This window comes from Bombus pascuorum, chromosome 8 (assembly GCF_905332965.1).
Source record: "Bombus pascuorum chromosome 8, iyBomPasc1.1, whole genome shotgun sequence".
Lineage (NCBI taxonomy): Eukaryota > Metazoa > Arthropoda > Insecta > Hymenoptera > Apidae > Bombus > Bombus pascuorum.
In genome coordinates this window covers 12323611-12334497 of record NC_083495.1, presented here as the reverse complement: position 1 = coordinate 12334497, position 10887 = coordinate 12323611, and positions in this window count along the sequence as shown.

The following is a 10887-nucleotide window of genomic DNA, read 5'->3' as shown; positions in this document are numbered from 1 at the left end:
CATTTTAGTCAGCGAAAGTTTCTGTAAACGTTTTATTCGATTGTTTTAACATTTACATTGCACATTTTGCCAAAGAAAGTTTCTGCGAATTTTTTATTCCATCGTTTCCATCGAATTCGAGTCGCTTTCGTCTCTTTCGTTTAATCGCAATCGATGTGGTAGTCGATCGAAAGGATAAATCACCGCGTGTTCTTTTTGTAAGTTGAAGTCTCACAAGCTTCGGTGTATCATAAAGATCTGTTTTGAAGATCTGTTGACGACCGTACGAACGATACGACGAGGGATAGATTCGATTGCGTCTTTCTTCCACATTTTCGGGTGCTTCCAAGGACAAAGACGAACCCTTGGTATCCCTCGAGGACGATTAAGTCAATTCCAATCAATTTACCGAGGTCGACGCGAATAGATGGTTCGATCAGACTCGTCGTGGTGTCTTTATTATCAATCCACGCGTCAAGTGGTTTGCGAAGAGCACTTCTTCTCTCTTGGTCTTCATTTAAACTCGATAAGTTAGCCTCGAAATTTTTATGAAGTCGAAGAATATTGGAAGATAAGTTGTTGAGTGTTATTGGTCGATTTCTGTGGTTGAAAGCGTTCGAATCAATTTGCGGCTTTAAAAATAGGTCGGTCGTTCGATCGAAACATGGCTGACCACTGTATCTTCAGGGACGAATAGAATATGTCGTTGGTCTTCGCTGAGACATATTAATAGAAAATCGTCAACGGGACAGGATGAGTTTATTATGGTTGCTCTGGTCTGCTAAGCGTCCAATCCACGTGTCGTCACTCGGAGATTGTCTTTCCACGATACTTCCGGTGTTCTAAGGTGTCCACCGTCCCGTTCTTTTTTGCAGTAGGTCTCAGAAATTGGATAGTTGGTTTCACGCTATTGTTCCGTAAGATGGATCTTATTAGAAAAAGTGTCTATTGTCTTCTAACTTTTTTTAACTTATGAGAATGTTCTGTCAATTTTCATTATAAAAATCTAACTTTTTTTCGATGAACTTTATTTCAATTTCTCTTACGAGATTTTACATTTTCACGACATCATTTTCGATCTTTATCAAAGACTTTTCATTTTCAACGTAATTTCTTTCGGCTTCTGGTATAAATTTTTTAATTTTAATAAAAACAAGTCCTTTCGATCTTACTATGAAATTTAAAGTTTCAAGGATTTTCATCCAAAACTTTTTCTAGATTTTGTTACGAATTTCTTTCTTATCACGTATATGAGAATTTTCATACATCTAACCCTGGAATTTTCCTACATTTGACTCTGGAATTTTTCAATCGCACAAACTTTACTTCTTCATTTTCTCTTTCATTCGGATGGAAATGTTCGACGATTTCAATTTTACTTACCGTATCGTAATAGTAGGTGATTTGATTAATTACGTATTCCGGTTTAAGCGTCTAGTTGTCGATTATGTCATTCATCGATCAAATTAAATCTGAATCGTGTCACTGTAATCAAGTTCGAATCAGATCTAATTGTACACTGATCGTTCGTCTAATCGTTGCCTTCGATATACCTCGGAATAGTTTCACTACTATTCTGTGTAATAGTAATTCGATTCTTGGTTGTATGTCATTAGTATCTATGACGCGATTAACACGCGACACCGTACAAATGACTTTAGCATCGTTTGATTATCCAACCAACTGTAAACATACCTGAAAATGTTTGCACGTTTTCATTTTTTCTTATTTTTCTTTCTTTGTTTTGTCAGAATAATCAATCCAACGTTATTAATGTAACTAACACCAATTAGTCGATCATTCTGTTAAATTTGTCCAGCTATCTCGTTTACTATGTGAAGTGATTATTTTTGACCTCGTTTCAATTGATCGCGCGATTTCAATTCAAATCATTTTTCTGTCGCTTTGTTCGATCGAAAATCTTACGGAAAATGATTGAAATTGTGAAAAATACGAAATGTTGAAGAAAGTATAAAAATAGAAGTTACATTTCTACGATTTCTTTTCCACGATTGTTACGATACTTCGTCGATAGACTAACATTAAAATGCTTTTAATCGATATCTATGCAATTTTATGACAGAGGATAATTTATAGCTGTTATGGTTGAGTCTCGTGCGATTTTCGTATCAATTTGTCTCGTACTACGCGATGGTAAATTATTTGATTTATCGTAACGATACGGTTCTAGTTTAAATTTCATGATGGTTCGTCTAGACGGACACGCACATGTTCATGCTTGCAGATCACGATAATTTTTTATTACGTTTCCAATGTGCTTAAAAATAAATATCATACGCTATGTAACTCATCTTTGTGTCTTTTGTTACAGAACAACAAATTTAATACTTTCTCCACTATTGTTCGTTCTTCGATCAATTTCCAATCGAATGCTGATTATAATAATTTCGTCAATCAAGGTACTGGCGATTATTTTCGCTAGAATTTCCTTTTAATTGACGCCTTCGACGATAAATTAGTTCCAGTTAGCTTCTATGAGCTTAGCTCAATTAACCTTAAACATTCTTAAAACCGAATCATTTTCGATCGTTCGTCAAAGTCAATCACCGTAAGACACTTTGCATTCATGTTTCAACAGTTGCTTCTTACAAGATGATTAATTAATCGTTTCGTCTCGTTCGTCGCGCTTTTGAGTCGTTTCTTCTTTATGAATTAGGAAAGTTCACTCGTAAATGAACGGTTCTCGATCATTGAAAGACAGTGCCGAGTTGTAAGTTGTTTGGAACTCGTGTTTGAAACAATTTCTTCGTCTAAGTAATTAGTCATTTGTTTTAATTAGTTTTTTGCTTCTATCGAAAATTGAATATTCTTTATAAAATACGGAATATCTTTTACGATCTTTTATAATATTTTTTTATTTTTTCTATGAATTATTTCTCTTACCTGAAACTTACTTCTGTGAGATCGTTGGAAATTGTTTCTCCTCCTCCAAGGCTATCCATCAATTCTTTCTCTTCTTACTTCCTCTTTCAACTCCACTAATCTGTCAAATGCTGTATAATCTTCGTTTAGGTTTTTCTTCTTCTTTGTGATAATTGTATGCTATACAATTATCGATTTTTGCACTTCAAATTTCTGTTTCTTTATTAATCTGTACACTTAGTTCTTCGTAACACAGTTCAGGTTGAATTTTAAGAATGATTATTTAGATTATTCCCGAGCATGATTAAATTGTTCGCCTCGACCTTTACAATTCTTCATTTCTTTCTTCCTTTAAGAACTTAATTTAAATTTCACTGTTCGGATAGGATTTTATCAATTTTTAAGTAAACTGTACACAATCATCGTTAAACTGTTCGTTTCTTCTTCGGATTTAGTTATGTCTTCTTTTTTCTGAAAACCTATTTGGAATTTAATATTTTCGTATGGACCTTAATATTTTAATATTAAATTTAACAATTTTTAACTAGATTATTCACGATCATCCTCGAACTGTTCTTGTTTCTGTCTCAAAAAGATTTATCTCTTCCTTTCACAGATAGATACAGAACATCTCTTCGAATATTTCATTGTTTCCGTCATAAAATCAATAAGATTTTCTTCAAAGTTACACTTTTCCCTCGAAAACCTGTTTAAGATTCTTCTCGTTTCTCGGCAAGCTTCACCAACAGAAATAAATTGTTCTCCTCATCAAATTATTCACCGCATTGAACATCCTTTGGATTCGCACCTCAATTCCGACGATCAAACTTCTTACAACCACAACAATCCATTCACTTCCTTATCTGGTTGATCTAAAAAGAAAAAATCCTCTTCACGAAATGCCTTATAAGAAAATGCTTTCCATAAAATGGACAATTGCTATAATGTTTCCTCGAATAACTTCAAAAGAAATTTCATTCGCTTCTTTCTTTTCCCTCCGACTTGACTATTCCTTTATGTCAAAAAATCAAGTTAAACAATTCCTCCGAACAATCTCAAAGGTATCGTTCAATTCAGCCTCGCGATTGTCTCATCAACCGGTTGACTCTAACGAAAAGAATTACTCTCCCAGTTTGTCTGTTCGTTCGCGTGGCTCGCTTTAGCGACACGAACGCGATTAGAGCGCGGTTTGCTCGCGACTGAACATTCTTCGACAACGTTCAAATCGTCCACGCTTCTCCTGACCGTCGCTGAAATGGCGAACTGATTCTCCCATCTAGGAGATTATTTCGAGCGCGAAATCAGTCTAACACGAGGTATATTATACGATTCACCGTGTCTTGTCTTCGATCGTCTCGTAAATGGTGTTGTCTGAATGGTGTCAAGAGAAACGCTACGTGACAATATTCCAGCAATAGAAAATAGAGCAAACGTATCTATTTTATCTGTCTGTCGGTGATAATTGTTGTGTCAGTCTTTAATCGTGTGTCACTTAACGTTAATGGAATACGAGCCTCTTCTGTAATTATTGATGTTAAGTTCGTTTCAAACGAAATTGGTTCAAGTCTCGATTCGATGGACGTTCGAGTTTCTCCATGTCTCTTTGGATTTTCTTTTCCGTTCGAATCGACGTGCTAACGGAAACTTCTCTTCTTTTTAGAAAAAAGTGTTGATTCACCCTGATTACCAATAAAATTTACAGATTAATTATCACGTATAAATTTACAAGAAACAGTACAGAGAAATACAATTAATTTATTAGCAGAATTCTGAATAAAGTTGAAAGTAAATGTTAAGAAAATAAATTGGCCGATAATCAAATTGGTAAAGTTCCAAGACGAATTCATATTCTAATTGATTCAATAATTACCATAAGTTGCATCAAAAGAAAAAAGAAGAAAAAGACTGACGAATTCAATGGAATAGAATAAGCTTACGGTATAATAAAAATGATAGATGATGTCATTAAATTAAGCGAATAATTCTTTTCATTCTTCCCCTATACTTTTGAAACGTTGCTGATGAGCACAAAAAATTGTAGAGTACCTCGATGCTAATTAATCTCTTTCAATATTCACTATAAAAATTCTTGTCCTTTCTCAGACGAAGTAACTTAGCGTGATTAAAATTGAAGAAAAATCAATATCATTGGTATTCATGACGTTTACGATAAACGACAGAAATTATATGCATACCCGTTCGAATTTTTACAGAGAAGCGATATTTATATGAAATTTTAATATCTCGTGTCATGCGTATCATTGAGTACATAGTACATAGTACAGCTTGAGAGCTATAAAATTTTGCATCGATGAACAATTTCGATTCACTTGTTCAGCAGCATCGGTATCAGAAATATTGCTATCTTTTTCCTTTTTTTTTTTTTTTTTTACTCTCCTAAACTTTCCACGGTTTCTTTTTTTCGCGACTCTTTTATTCTTGTCCAAAAAGGAAAAACTATCGTTATTTCACACTTTTTATCGTGCATTTTCCCTTCATTCTTTTTTATATTTCTTCGAAAGACAGAAAATATTCGCGTATCGCTCGATATAACTACACAGAAAGAAGTTTCTCATCCAGAGATCGCGCCGTTTGTTACAGAATTATACAAAATTGCTACTATATTACAGAGCTATTTGTAACTTACAAAGGACGCTGTCATAAACTTTTTTTTAGATATTTGTCGACCACCACGAGGGGACAGAGAAAAAATAGAATTCATTCATCAGAGTAACGTACGAAATTAGAAGAGCTATTTGAGAAAGATTCCAAAATCCTCGATTCATTTCCGTAATTTATTTACAACGATCTAAAAAGAATAATCCTCGTGAATCTAATTTTACTCGCATCGTATCAACCATACGATGGCAGTATCAAAAATAAAAATTGAGCTTTCTATATATCAAAAATTAAACAAATTATATATCGATTTACAAACATTCTACTAGGAAAAATAATTCCTTTGTTGAAAATATCAGATATACCTTATCAATACAAAACGCACACAGAATAAAACTTGTAGTTAAAATCAATAATAAAAATTATGGTTTTCGTGTATGTTCAAAATCGAAGAGAATATCTTCAACACGTAACTTCAACACTGTTGTACTCTATATAATAATATAATAAATATAATAAATATTCTATGTAAGATAACTCTTAGTTTCTAACAATTGGAAATAACAATGCAGATAAGGGAGACGAAAGGGACACGCATTTAAAACAAACTAGAAAGGAAATTACGTTAACGAAGATAATACTGAATTATCGCGAATTGCTCTTTTTTTACTTGCTGACGAGAAATATTATTCTAACTGAAGGAACTCTTTCTCGTTGAAACAGACCCTAGTAATGACAGTATGATGGGTACTTGGGTGACTTTAAGGGAACTCCGTTTTTTACGACCCTCCCTTTGCACACTCTTCGGAAGGAAATAGAGGAAGAATACAATAGTCGCTGACGAGTTACTCTATCGCACGCTCATTTATGAAACCCTTAAATTACGAACGAACATAATCACACCATATTAGAATAACACTGTTCACGACACTTATTGTCAGATCGAAATCAAACAGTCTGTCCACTGAGTGTGTATTTGATGTTCCACTTGAGAACTTGAGTTTACTGTCACGGGAATGACACATGTGGTTTATGTTAACCAAAGAATTCTTCGTACGAAGTGTTCCGTGTTTTATTCTACGAGGTAAATAGAAAATTAAGTTCCATTCATGAAACGAAGAAGTGGCAAACGGAAAATTTTAAGAATTAAAAATCCCCCGCAAAGTAAAATTACATTATACAAGGTCATATTAAAACCTATTTGGACTTACGGAATCCAACTATAGGGAACAGCAAGTAATTCCAACATAGAAATTCTCCAACGATTCCAATCGAAAACCTTAAGATCCCTAATAGATGCACCTTGGTACGTCACCAACGAAACGATACATCACGACCTCAAGATACCCACAGTCAAAGAAGAATTATCCAAATTCAGCAATAGACATAGCACGAGAGTTAACAACCACCAAAACCCTCTAATTACTCATCTAATCGACACGTCGGAACAGATCTGCAGGCTAAAAAGACATTACACCTTAGACCTAAGCACTAGATTCAAGTAGAATCAAACATACTATAAACACTTATTAATCATGACATAGTACCACGTCAGATAAATTTACTTAAAATTCTCTAACGGGAATTAATTATAAAATAAACGCAAAAAAAAAAAGAATTCCCAACTTCCGATGAATTCTCGAATTCTATGAAGAGTTATAAAGATAGAAAAAATGACCGAAATCCGATGAATTCTCGAATCTGAATAAAAAATGCAGAAAGTTGCAAAATAAAGACAAGAAGAGAAACGAGTGAAATATTTATTTTTCTCAGGAAAATCCTTTAGAGCGCTGAGACGATTTGTTACGTGTCTTATATATGTTGAATAAGAAATTTCCCATACATAGTACCAACTCTACGTTACATTTTACGAGTTAAACTCGTAACAGTTTTGCAGCTGTGATCAAATTCCCAAAGAGGAGGAAAGAAAATCAACAAACTCTCTTATTAAATAGCAACTATTTTAAACAACAGTTGCATTCACAGAAAACACAGGAATCCTACAGTGCTCCGAAATGGTTCGTTACATACGAAGTTATAAGTTATTGCACGTAGCGTACTCCTTACTACCATTTTCCAAACTTAAAAACTTCCATTTACGAAACAATTCTCAAGGATTCCCGAGAAATAAGAAAACTCTTTCGCGACGTTCATAGAAATCTTAGAAAATATCAAAATAATTATTTCTAAATAAAAGCTCCCGGTATATACTCTGTGTACTCTGATTTTGTTTCACGTACGACTTAAATATAAAATAAACTTCTACTCACGAAGGAATTCCAGAAGGAAGAAAAACTGACAAGCCCCTGTACGATATTTGCTATATGTTCAGCAACAATTGCGATCATAGAACAGAAATTTTGAAGAGCGCGAAAACAATTTGTCACGAGTGTTGCAATTTTACCAAAGAGCTGTATATTCTACCTTGCGACGTATCGTCTTCGTCTTAGCAAGGAAATTTCAAAAGAAGGAACTAAGAGAAATCAAGAGAAGCTGCCGTGTAATATTAGCATTTAACATTTTCAATAGCATATAATGAAAACAAAATACGAGTTTAGCGCTGGTACTTGAAAATTTGAATAACATTTATTAATATTTAATATTTACGATTTTTCACAACACTCACAGAAAGCACAAAAATCTGAAAAGACACCGAAACGATTCGTCACACTCGTAGCTCACTAAAGGTACCCTTCGCGATACGAATTCCGCGATTCGCCAATGAACTTGAGTCTCTTTCCAAACATTAGTGTCGTTCGTCTGGAATCGACAAAGAAGATTGTAATGGAATATTTGGAAAGATAAGAGACAGGTTGGCGATTTTCATGGATGTTGGCACAGGCAGCGTGCTTTGGAATCGACCGATGCCCACGAGAACTGAACGCGTTGTGAGCGTGCGGTGGCGGTGCTGAGAATTTGAAAGAAGCGTCGTTAGGCGGTCTTCACAACAAAACGCGCCGCCTTCGCACCTGCGTCTTCCGCCCCCGGCTGACTCGATACGTCGCCACAGGGTTCGGTAAATTGTATTTCAACTAAAGCAACGAAATAACGAGCAACGAAATAACAAGCAACGAAATAATGAATCGTTTCCTTATTTCTGTCATTATTTTGTTATTTTTGGTTCAGAAGTAATATTCAGACGAAGCAGATTTATTTTGCCTTACGATCAAATAATTTTCTATTTCGGTTAACTCTTGTAAATAGATTTCAAATGAAAATTATTTACATTCACAGAAATAGAGTAATTTGGATTTTAACATTAAGCGAAGCTTCGAGTAATTGTATTTTGCGAATATTCGACTTAAAAACAGTTTAGTCGAATTATTTCACAACGTAACATTCCCTCAGATTTTTTTTAATTTTAATTCCAATTTACGTCTGAATTTGTGTGATAACATCGATGTTTCTTCGCATAGTTGATAATATTAATAGATGTTAATGTTAATGCAATACACAAAATACCAATTAAAATAGATAATTATTTCATTTGATAGCTAAATAATGAGACAATTCGAAGAGAAACTTGTTTGTAATGCAATTTGTTGAATTATTTGCTAATTAATGTATAATTATTTCGAAATAATACCTGGCCAAAGAACTGAAAAACACCGAAGCCTATTCCATGACAGTATCGAAACGCAATTGTTTACTATGAGGCTGGAATATCGAAATGGAGATCGATCGAAGGTGTAAGTATTTATTTAATTAATGGAACGACGGATTAACCGGGAAATTGAATTTGGATGATTCAACAGAGAAGGTGCGAGGAACGTTTGGATGCACGGCATTCACGAATGCGTATGTGAACATTTTGCGAAGTAAATAGTTGTTCAGGAACTCGCTTTCAGAGGATTATTAATCGTTTTATTTGTTGGGAAAACTGGAATTCCTGATTGTGGTTATGCAGTCATTGGAAATTCTACTTTATATTTAAATCGATCGGATGCCGAAATTAAAATATTTGCAAATATGAAAATATCGATGTGAAATAATCAGTGTAAAATGATATGAAATAATTAATGGAATATATTTGCAATAGAATGTTTCTGCTGATATCGTTACCTTAAAATTATCTTCGATTTTCGAAACGCAACAATCAAATTTCAAATTCCAATTGGTAACAAATTTACAAGAAATTCTCGAAATTTGTATAATTATATCTTACAGATTACGTTTGGAATTCGAACGTTTACATTACGATAAATCTTTGAATCTCAACTTAAACTAATCATAAATTATCCTTGAAAGTGAAATCTCCAAAAATTTTTGACTTGCCGATCGTATGACGAAAGTATCCTAATAATATATAGACATAAAGTCCGAATATTATTTCGCAATATGTAGTTCTCGACAGTATTTTTGCTTCTAAATAGCGTCAAATTCTTACCATATGAATCTTAACTATATATATGAATTATAGTCTTGATGAGTAACAATTTCTCTAGTAATTAAAAACACGAGATATTTCAATCATAGATGTTTCAACATAAACACATACGATCAAATATTAGACGAAATTTCAATCGCCGTGTTTGAATCGAAGAAAAACATACGACTGGACGTTTTGGAAAATTGTCTTAAAACACGCGAAACTATGTAACAGGGAAAATTTGAAGAAAAGAGAGCTGCATCTCACTTGTTGCACGGACTATGTATACTCAGCCACCATGGGCCCCGATTCTTCTTAACGTCACAACTTATCGAACGCAAACGATCATCCATGCAGCATTTTTCTCGGATACGAGACGCTTTAACTTAACTTAACGGATGCTAGGCGACCGATCACTATCGATTTCCCTCGGCTATCGGTGGTTGCTCGAAACATGAACAAGCTGCTCTACCTACGTTGCTTTCCAATTTTAATCCACGACGAAGGAACTGCGTCACCTGTTGCGTTCGATGCATCATAACGGGTCACTGCATAAGTGAAAGCAAATAGCGCCCTGATAATCGTGATAGCATTTTTTTTAACGTTATTTATGAATACTATCATCTAGAATTAACATTGAAGGTTATTTTATCTAGAAATTTTATCCTTCAGCAAAATCATTCGTCCCTTTTCTATGCTGATTAAATGGTTACCATTATTTCGAATTGATTTAGAAGAATGTTTCATCTAGAAATGTAATTTCTCGATAGAATCATCCCTTCTTTTTCTACGACCATTAAAATTATCGTTCGATATTGAAAATATTTGATTAAGAAATACAATCGAGTAAGATCATCCCTCTTGTTTCCGTGGTAATTAATGGTTACCATTGTTTGAACTTAGTTTGTAGAATATGGTATTTAGAAATAGGATCCTTGAGCGAAATAACCTCCCACGCTCCTGTGGTAATTAATGGTTACAAGCAGGATTATTTCAGTGCACGCAACTTCAGTGCACCTCTTCGTTGTATTACTTTA